This window comes from Penaeus chinensis, chromosome 37 (genome assembly GCF_019202785.1).
Source record: "Penaeus chinensis breed Huanghai No. 1 chromosome 37, ASM1920278v2, whole genome shotgun sequence".
NCBI lineage: Eukaryota > Metazoa > Arthropoda > Malacostraca > Decapoda > Penaeidae > Penaeus > Penaeus chinensis.
The window spans coordinates 1,261,523-1,271,522 of record NC_061855.1 but is presented as its reverse complement, the minus strand read 5'-3'; the positions used below and the strand labels follow the sequence as shown (position 1 = coordinate 1,271,522).

At 37.4% G+C, this 10,000-nt stretch overlaps 1 long non-coding RNA gene across 1 annotated transcript in view; it reads right to left on the bottom strand.

Moving 5' to 3' along the window:
• Positions 1-8,623: 8,623 nt before the first annotated feature.
• LOC125045256 overlaps positions 8,624-10,000 on the bottom strand; it is a 2,784-nt gene continuing 1,407 nt past the window's right edge. The window contains exons 2-4 of the long non-coding RNA XR_007116545.1: positions 9,462-9,611; positions 8,973-9,219; positions 8,624-8,791 (exon numbers count right to left, since the gene is read on the bottom strand). This is a non-coding gene — a long non-coding RNA (uncharacterized LOC125045256). The remainder of the gene's footprint in view (positions 8,792-8,972; positions 9,220-9,461; positions 9,612-10,000) is intronic.

Below are 10,000 nucleotides of genomic sequence, written 5' to 3'. Positions count from 1 at the left end.
TATATTACTTATTTACATATTCATTACCTTTTCACTTTTTTCACATTCATTAATCATTTACTTATAGATTACATATTCACATTACTTATGTACGAATTTATTCCTTATTTACTTATTTACTACTTATCTACATTACTTATATATTCATTACATATTTTATGTATCTCTCTTATAGAATTCTAAAGACAAAGATAAAAAGATGGTACGTAGACTTTGAAACAGAAAAAAAAATATAAAATTAGGTATAGAAAATGGATGTAGAAAGAGAAAATAGAAAATATGACTTAGCTATGAATAATAGATTTAAATGCAGAAAACTGAAAATAGATAGAAAATAGATCCAGATACAGAAAATAGAAAACAAAACGACTTATATATAAAATATAAAATGCTGAATTCTTTTTTAATAGATGTAGAGAATAGAAAATCGATTGAGGTACAGAGATTTGAAAATAAATTAGAGATATAGAAAAAAAATGTGGATGTAGAAAATATAAAATGGATTGAAATGATGATGATAATAATAATAATAATAATAAAAATAATGATAATAATAATAATAATAGTAATAATAAACAGATTGAAATATAGAACACAGAAAATGGATTTCATTATAGAAAATTGAATATATATTAAATGCTTAATTCTCACATAAAACATATAATTCAAATTTGATTTAGGTATAAAACCAAATGAATATAGAAAAAATCCCGTTTTCTTTTCGCTACAAATCCCGTTTTCTTTCTGATACAAATCCCGTCTTCTTTTCGTTACAAATCCCGTTTTCTTCTCGCTACAAATCCCGTTTCTCTTCTCTACAAATCCCGTTTTCTTCTCGCTACAAATTACGTTTTCTTCTCGCTACAAATCCCGTTTTCTTTTCGCTACAAATCCCGTTTTCTTTACGCTACAAATCCCGTTTTCTTTTCGCTACAAATCCCGTTTTCTTTTCGCTTCAAATCCCGTTTTCTTTTCGCTACAAATCCCGTTTTCTTTTCGCTGCAATCCCGTTTTCTTTTCGCTTCAAATCCCGTTTTCTTTTCGCTACAAATCCCGTTTTCTCTTCGCTACAAATCCCGTTTTCTTCTCGCTACAAATCCCGTTTTCTTTCTGATACAAATCCCGTTTTCTTTTCGCTTCAAATCCCGTTTTCTTTTCGCTACAAATCCCGTCTTCTTTTCGTTACCAATCCCGTTTCTCTTCGCTTCAAATCCCGTTTTCTTCTCGCTACAAATTACGTTTTCTTCTCGCTACAAATCCCGTTTTCTTTTCGCTACAAATCCCGTTTTCTTCTCGCTACAAATCCCGTTTTCTTATCGCTTCAAATCCCGTTTTCTTTTAGCTACAAATCCCGTTTTCTTTTCGCTACAATCCCGTTTTCTTTTCGCTTCAAATCCCGTTTTCTTCTCGCTACAAACCCGTTTTCTTTTCGCTACAAATCCCGTTTTCTCTCCGCTACAAATCCCGTTTTCTTCTCGCAAAAAGAACGGCTTCTTTTCGCTACAAATCCCGTTTTCTCTTCGCTACAAATCCCGTTTTCTCTTCGCTACAAATCCCGCTTTCTACTTGCTGCAAATCCCGTTTTCTTCTCGCTACAAATCCCGTATTCTTTTCGCTACAAATCCCGTTTTCTTTCCGATACAAATCCCGTCTTTTTCGTTACAAATCCCACTTTCTTCTTGCTACAAATCCCGTTTTCTCTTCGCTACAAATCCCGTTTTCTCTTCGCTACAAATCCCGTTTTCTTTTCGCCCGTGGGACTCGCTGTTCCCGCCTTCCCGACGGTGAGTGACACGCGGAGGGGAGAATGTGATTTTAGGGTTCTTAGTAGCGTTTTTTTTTTTTCTTTTTCTTGCTTTGTTTTATATTTATCGTTGTTTTATATATATATTATCATTTTATTTTATTTCTGTTTTTTTATTTATTTTTTTCTGGGGGGGGGGGGGTAGTGGGACTATGCTGCTTTTGTTTGTTTGTTTGTTTGTTTGCTAGATGTTGGAGGTGGTATCGTCGTTTATTTATTTATTCGTTTATTTATTTTCTGCGTGTTCATTGTCTTTGTTGTTTGTAGTCCATGTTCATAAATCGTCGACACATCTTTATCATTATTTCGTTACTATTATCATTCTCAATTCCCTCCTCCTAAATCATCATTAGCGTCATCGTCACCATCATCATCATCATCATCGTCATCCTCCTCCTCCTCCTCCTCATCATCATCATCGTCATCGTCATCGTCATCGTCATCGTCATCGTCATCGTCATCGTCATCGTCATCGTCATCGTCATCGTCATCGTCATCGTCATCGTCATCATCTTCATCGTCACCAATATCGTCATCGTCATGTATTAGCAATAACGGTATCAGTGATAGTTCTTACGTGTGATTATCATTCATAGTAATTCTTATTCAAAACAGCTGACGTGTCTCAGTTTTAGAACTCTCTCTCGTCTCACTCTTCCACCCTCTCTGCTCTCTGTCTTTGTCTCTGTCTGTCTGTCCTCTTTTCTTGCTATCTGTTTGCCAGTCTGTCTGTTTAAAAAAAAATCGAGTGATTCCTTTTCTAATTAATATTATCTATTAATACGAACAACATTAATAACAGCAGTAGCATAGATAACAGAAACAATAATAATCCCAAATTTAGAAATTAATAATTCGTCAATTAGTTGAATAATCAATTCACATGGAATCATACTTCCCAATTTCCACAGTGGAAAAATATAAACAATAACAATAAGTTAAGACAATAACAATTTTAGTTATCAAAATCTTGATTATGGAGAATATGGTATAATATACGTACTATAGTAATAAACGTCTTAGATATTAATGAAGAGCGTAACAGACTATAAGAATGAGTTAGTGATGAAAGTAACGCGTATGAGGTTACGAAATGCAGTTTTTTTTTTTTTCTCTTTTCTCACAGCCGCCCCATTGTTGCTCCCACATCCCTTGCAACATTCCCTTGCAACATTCCCTTCAACTTCCCTTCCCACATCCCTTCCCGCACCCATTACGACATTCCTTCTCATAGCCCTTGCAACATTCCCTTCAACTTTCCTTCCCATAGCCCTAACACCTACTTGCTGGTCGCTCGAGGCCATTTGCCCTTAACGCCCAAGCAGTCACGCCCAGGGTAGGAGGAGGAGGGGGAGGAGGAGGAGGAGGAGGAGGAGGAGGAGGAGGAGGAGGAGGAGGAGGAGGAGGAGGAGGAGGAGGAGGAGGAGGAGGAGGAGGAGGAGGAGGAGGAGGAGGAGGGGGGGAGGAAGGGGAGGAAGAGGAAGAAGAGGAAGAAGAGGAAGAGGAGGAAGAGGAGGGGGAGGAAGGGGAGGAAGAGGAAGAAGAAGAAGAAGAGGAGGAGGAGGAGGAGGAGGAGGAAGAGGAGGAGGAGGAGGAGGAAGAGGAGGGGGAGGAGAAGGAGGAGGGGGATGAGGAGGAGGAAGGGGATGATGATGATGAGGAGGAGGGGGATGGGGAGGGGGAAGAAGGGGAGGAAGAAGAGGAAGAGGAAGAAGAAGAAGAAGAAGAGGAAGAGGAAGAGGAGAAAGAGGAGGAGGAGGAGGAGGAGGAGGAGGAGGAGGAGGAGGAGGAGGAGGAGGAAGGGGATGAAGAGGAAGAAGAATTATGATGTTGATAGCGATAGTGATAGTGATGGTGATGATGATAATGGTGACGATGATAATGACAATGATAATAGTAATGATAATGTTAATGATAATGATTAGGAAGAGGAAAAGGGGGAGAAAGAAGAGGAGGAAGAAGAGGAAAAGGAGGAAGAGGAGGAGGAAAAAGGAGGAGGTGGAAGATGGGGATAAGGATGGAGATGAGGAGGAAGAAGAAAAGATAAAGAAGAGAAGGAGAAAGAGGATGAGGAGGAGGAGGAGGACGAGGAAAAGGAAGAATAGGAAGAGGAGGAGAAAATGGATGAGGGGGAGGAATAGGAGAAAGAAGAAGAAGAAGAGGAGGAGGAAGAAGAATAGGAAGAGGAGGAGAAATGGAAGAGGAGAAGGAAGAGGAGAAAAGGGGAGGAGGAGGAGGAGGAGAAAGAGGAAAAGGAAGAGGAAGAATAGGAAGAGAAGGAGAAAATTGAAGAGGAGTTGGAAGGGGTGAAGGGGGAGGTGGAGGAGGAGAAAGAGGACGGCGAGGAGTAAGAAGAAGAAGAAGAGAAAGAGGAGGAGGAGGAGGAGGAGGAGGAGGAGGAGGAGGAGGAGGTGATGATGGTGGCAAAGGGACAGGGGGCTGGTGATGAGCAAGAAGGGGGGAGGGGAGAAGCTTAGGCCTATGCTTGCTTATATTGGTATCTGAATGTCACCATAAAACCAAATAGGCCTACAGAGGAAGATGTGACCCTCTCACTACAGACACACGCATATGCACACACACTCACACACATACACACACATATACACACATTTACACACACACACACACACACACACACATTCACACACACGCACATTTACACACACACACTCACACACACACACACACACTCACACACATATATACACATTCACACACACACACACACATTCACACACACACACACATTTACACACACGCATATTTACACACACACACACACACACACACACATTTACATACACACATACAGACTTACTCGCACACACACACACACTCGCACACAAACACACACACACTCACACACACATACACACACATTCAACTAAACCACAAACTTTTCCCCACCATTATACTATATTAAACAAACAAACAAACAAAAAAACACGGAAATAATATATACTCTATTTTATAAACTAAAAAGACAAAAACAAAAAACACACCATAAGCAAAAATATTTCCACTGGCCATCAACAGCGCACTGAACGAACAGCAAATCATAAACACGAGGCGTTGCTTCCAAACACTTGAAATGAATAGCAAAATAAACGCATAACTTCCGAGAAAAGATGGTCTCAGCAACCCCATTTATCAGGCGCTGTTGAAGGAAGGCATTCCGGAGGCAGCAGACTTTAGCGGGTCCGGAGGAGGAAGAAGAAAACGAGAGAATTTATTCTTGTTTTTTAGTAATATATACGATTTTATGTTATCAAAGGGGAAGCGATACGGTGGTTTAGATATCAGGGGAATATTGATATGTTTTTGGAGATTAATGAAACAGATAAATACATAAATAAGTAATAATAATCTTACGGACTAATACAGGAAAATTATATATATTTAGAAATATCTAAAGATAAAATGTGCTTGTATTCTGACGGAGGAATTAGAATATATCCTTCAAGAATGAAACAACATCAAAAACAACAAATACAGCACAAAGGATACATTCCAAACATATTGCAACGACCAAACACATTATATATATATATATATATATATATATATATATATATATATATATATATATATATATATATATATATATATATATATATATATATATATATATATACATACACACTGACTTACGAAAAAACAAAAATCGTCGATTATTTTCACCGTACGATGGAGGTGTAGAGCTTTTTTTTTCGCGCAAGTATTTTGTCTGAGTTTCCTCCCTTATTATTTCATTTCACTAATCTCATACATTATTTCAACTTTGGGATCATAATTGAACTCCGTGCCCATCGGGCTTTTAAATTTGCCTAATTTTCTAAACGTTAAGCGTCGAAAACTTTTCCCTGGGAGCTAATGAGTTTGTTACAAAAAAGAAAAAAAAAAGAAAAAAGAAAAAAGAAAAAAAAAATTTTGTTTTCAGAAGACGATGGCATAGAAAAAAAATATAAAAATATAAAAATAGTTCCCTAAAGGCTATGAATTAAAGAAGCAAACAAAGAAGAAGAAGAAGAAGAAGAAGCAGAAGAAGAACAAAAAGAAGTACAGAGGAGGAAGAAGAAGGAGGACAAGAAGAGGAAGAAGAAGAAGAAACAGAGGAAGAAGAAAAAAGGAAAGAAAAAAAAAAGAAACATAACTTCAAAAACGAAATGGACTTCTGATATTAAGGAAGCATCAAATGTATCCATTAATGTGTCCCGCTCATGTAACGAATGGCTATCTAATGTATCCGGGCCAAGTTAATTAAATCATAGGAGAATTGCCACAAGCCTATTGAAGTAAATAATTCTATAAAGATGATCCATTTACTCTGCTACTAATATGAAGAGGACGTGGTGCTAAAAGATTGTTAGTGTATTAGTATATAAGCATTAAAGTGAATATTCATTGGTGTAGACACGTAATAACACTGTGCAGAGTTTATATACCGATGCAGACAGACACAAATGCAGAGATAAACACAAATACAAACACTCACACGCACACACACACACACGCACGCACGCACGCACACGCACACGTACGCACGCACGCGCACGCACGCACGCACGCACGCACGCACGCACGCACGCACGCACGCACGCACGTACGCACGCACGCACACACACACACACACACATATATATGTATGTATGTATGTATAAATATATTTATATGCACACGCACACACACATGTATATATGTATGTATGTATGTATGTATGTATATATATATGTATATATATATATGTATATATGCATATATGTATGTACACACACACACACACACACACACACACACACACACACACACACACACACACACACACACACACACACACACACACACACACACACACGCACAAACACACAGATAGACAGAAAGGTAGACATATATATGTATACATATGATTATATATATATATATATATATATATATATATATATATATATGTATAGCTATATATACATATATATATGTATATATATACATATATATATATATGTATATATATATGTATATATATATATTTGTGTATGTATATGTGTGTGTATATGAATGATCTTATAACGAAGAGACGGCCAACTTTAGCTTTACCCCAAGAGGAAGGCCGTGCTCAGTGTAGCACTATGAAATAAGAAAACAAAAAACTTTCTTGTATTTCTTATTCTGGGAAGTTCATTATAGCGTTTCAAAGATTCAGTCACTGTACAGTCAGTACTTGTTTTAAAATGGTTCTTTAACCATATCATCATCTTTGTCATATGGGAAGTTTGCAAATGTCTGTTCGAATTTCCTTTCTATGAAATTCTTTATCTATATATTTATTGAAAAATTTCTGCAGAGTCAGCGCCTAAGGTCATTAGCGCCGTATTCGAAATAGAGTGATAGGGTTGGGCTCGGGGGAGAAGCCCTCGGGCAAGAAGCTTTTTAGTTCACAAGGCGAAGTTTGCGGATTTCCAGAATGGCCAATTGTCAAAAACAAACGTGCCAGACACCAAAGTATTGAGGCGAAAAAGAATGAACTATTAGGATAAGTGACACAAGAAGGGGATAAAGAAGAGAAGGAGAGGGAAAGGGAGAGAAGAAATACCATGCAGAATTAGTTGAGGCGAGGACTGAGGACCAAGGCAGGGCGATTCCTACATCGGGCCTCAGTCTCCGTCTCCTACGCCCCCCCCCCCCCACGAGCGAGCAAGGGATTGGGGGGATCTAAGAAAAAATAAAGGTATTTGGAGTATATAAACTGCCAGATAACATGAATTTATCATTCAATAACAAATAGTTTGGAGTTTCCACTGACTGCTTTCAATTTAATTCTCCTACTCTTTTGCCCTCCAATCTAGTAGACTATTTTCCCTTGATAAGCAGCTAACACTTAGATATTCCTCGACAGTACTAGTGCTTGCTCCATCTAAATTTTAAGTCATAATTTATTTCTAAATCTTCACATTCTAACAACGCTATTTATATTCAAGTTTTATACTTCATGGCAGTATATTTCAGCTTTTGCATCCACAAACCTTCACATATCCATCCATTGAGATGATTGATTTAAAAAACTGACTTTATCTGGTGAACCACAACCATTCCTTGGCATAGTGTTATGTTATTAAAGAGGGCATAAGCATGATTCATTTCAAACGTATTTAACTGCGACTACAGTATTCTCCAATTATCTGATGCAACCACTATATTAAGATATACGGCAACTGATCTACGTTATAGCGATAGTTAAAGTACAATTCTTACTGAAGCTTTTTTTTTCTCTCTCTCTCAAAAGAGAGAGAGAGAGAGAGAGAGAGAGAGAGAGAGAGAGAGAGAGAGAGAGAGAGAGAGAGAGAGAGAGAGAGAGAGAGAGAGAGAGAGAGAGAAACTGAGTTACTTGCACATTTTTCTGTAATCGATTCTTATATGATGAAATATGAAGCATCATACATATATAATTATTTTGCCTTGCTATTTTAGACAGATATACCTAAATATTGTACCAATTTCCTGTTCACAAACACACACACACACACACACACACACACACACACACACACACACACACACACATTGGTTACATAATCATCATCTATGCACATCCTCTCAGTCACTTTAAGAATGGCACCTTTAACCATGTAACTTAGCACTCATTTCCAGCTATTCTGATGCTCCTTATCATAAACAGAACGGCTTATGCAGCAGTTGCTTTAGAATATCCATGAAGTTCACAATCTTCTTTGACACCGATGCTATCCCCTTTTGATCATGAAATATATTGTTTAATGAATCATTTAAACACAAACGATGACTCTTGTCTGGTATCTTTATTTTTTCTTTCAGTCCCTCAAAAATGTGATGATTTCTGCTGGTCATATTTCTTAGTGTGTTTAGCGACGAGCTTCCAACTTTTTATATTTTGCTTTTATCCGTCCTATCCTTTGCCCGTATTTGCAAACTAAATGCCGCTGTTACCCCTGGAGAGCAAATGCACCATCTCTGAAAATCAGAATGGTTAATGGTTAGAAGAAATACATGCGCTTTTCATCAAAGGTCTTACAGCACTATTATGAAAATCGAAATAAAATATTATTTGCATCTGTTAACAGTAGTATGTCACTGAATGTTCCATGAAAAAAATCTCGCTTTTATTTAATACAATAATGATTTCAGCATTTACATTCTATTTCACACAAACAAACAAAGAGCAACAGTTCCTGGCTTTGATCTTTGAATAATCATTAATTCCAGTCAGTCCTATAGCTACTACCACTTTCTAGCATAAAAAGCACGTTTTTTTTTTTTTCAAATACATAACGAGTTTCAGTCGTCTTCCATAGTAGAAGGAAACTGAATACTTCTATGCATAGACTGATTTTCTTCCAACTCAGTTCAGGATCCAAGAATGTAAGTATGATCTATGCACTCTGAAAATAAATAAAATGTAGTTAATTCAACAGATTATATATTGGTAAAGTTCGACTAGGATTTTCATGAAGTAAATAGAATATCCAAATCAACTTGACACAGTTAAATAAGATCACAAAGAAACATTTACAGGCTTACTTAGAAATCCTAATAAAAATACTATTATTGGCATTAGAGCATCTGAAAAGTACAATTTACGTATGGTGTTACAATAGTCATCACAGGAAGAGTTGGAACCGACATCGGATGGGGCGGCGATGGTGTTGATGGTGTTGAGGGGGGGAGGGGGCAGTAGTGATACCGGCATCGGCTGTGGTGTTGTCAGCACCAGTGGTTGTAGTCATGACGCCATGCATAGTGGCAGCTGCACCTTGGATCACCCCCTCCTGAGCTGAAATATTATTCAGTATGAACACAAACACAAACACAGTAACGTGTACACTAAGATGAAACGGAAAACAGCCACAGTAAGAAATGAAATTAAATCATAACGTTTCCAAACATTCCACAGTTCCTCATCAGGCGGATAAATAACCCGAATCGTTATTTATTCACATGGTGAGGAACTCCTGAATAATTCGAAACGTTAAGATTTAATTTAATTTCTTACTGTGGCTGTTTTCCTTTCATTATTCGCCGTGTTATACCAAGGGATACCAGTATATGTTTTGCCACAACTGAAATCTATGAAATGGGATATAGCAGAGATCATAATTCACATATTCGCTGACTACCAACCACTACTAATTATACATTTATATTTTTTAAATAATAACGTTT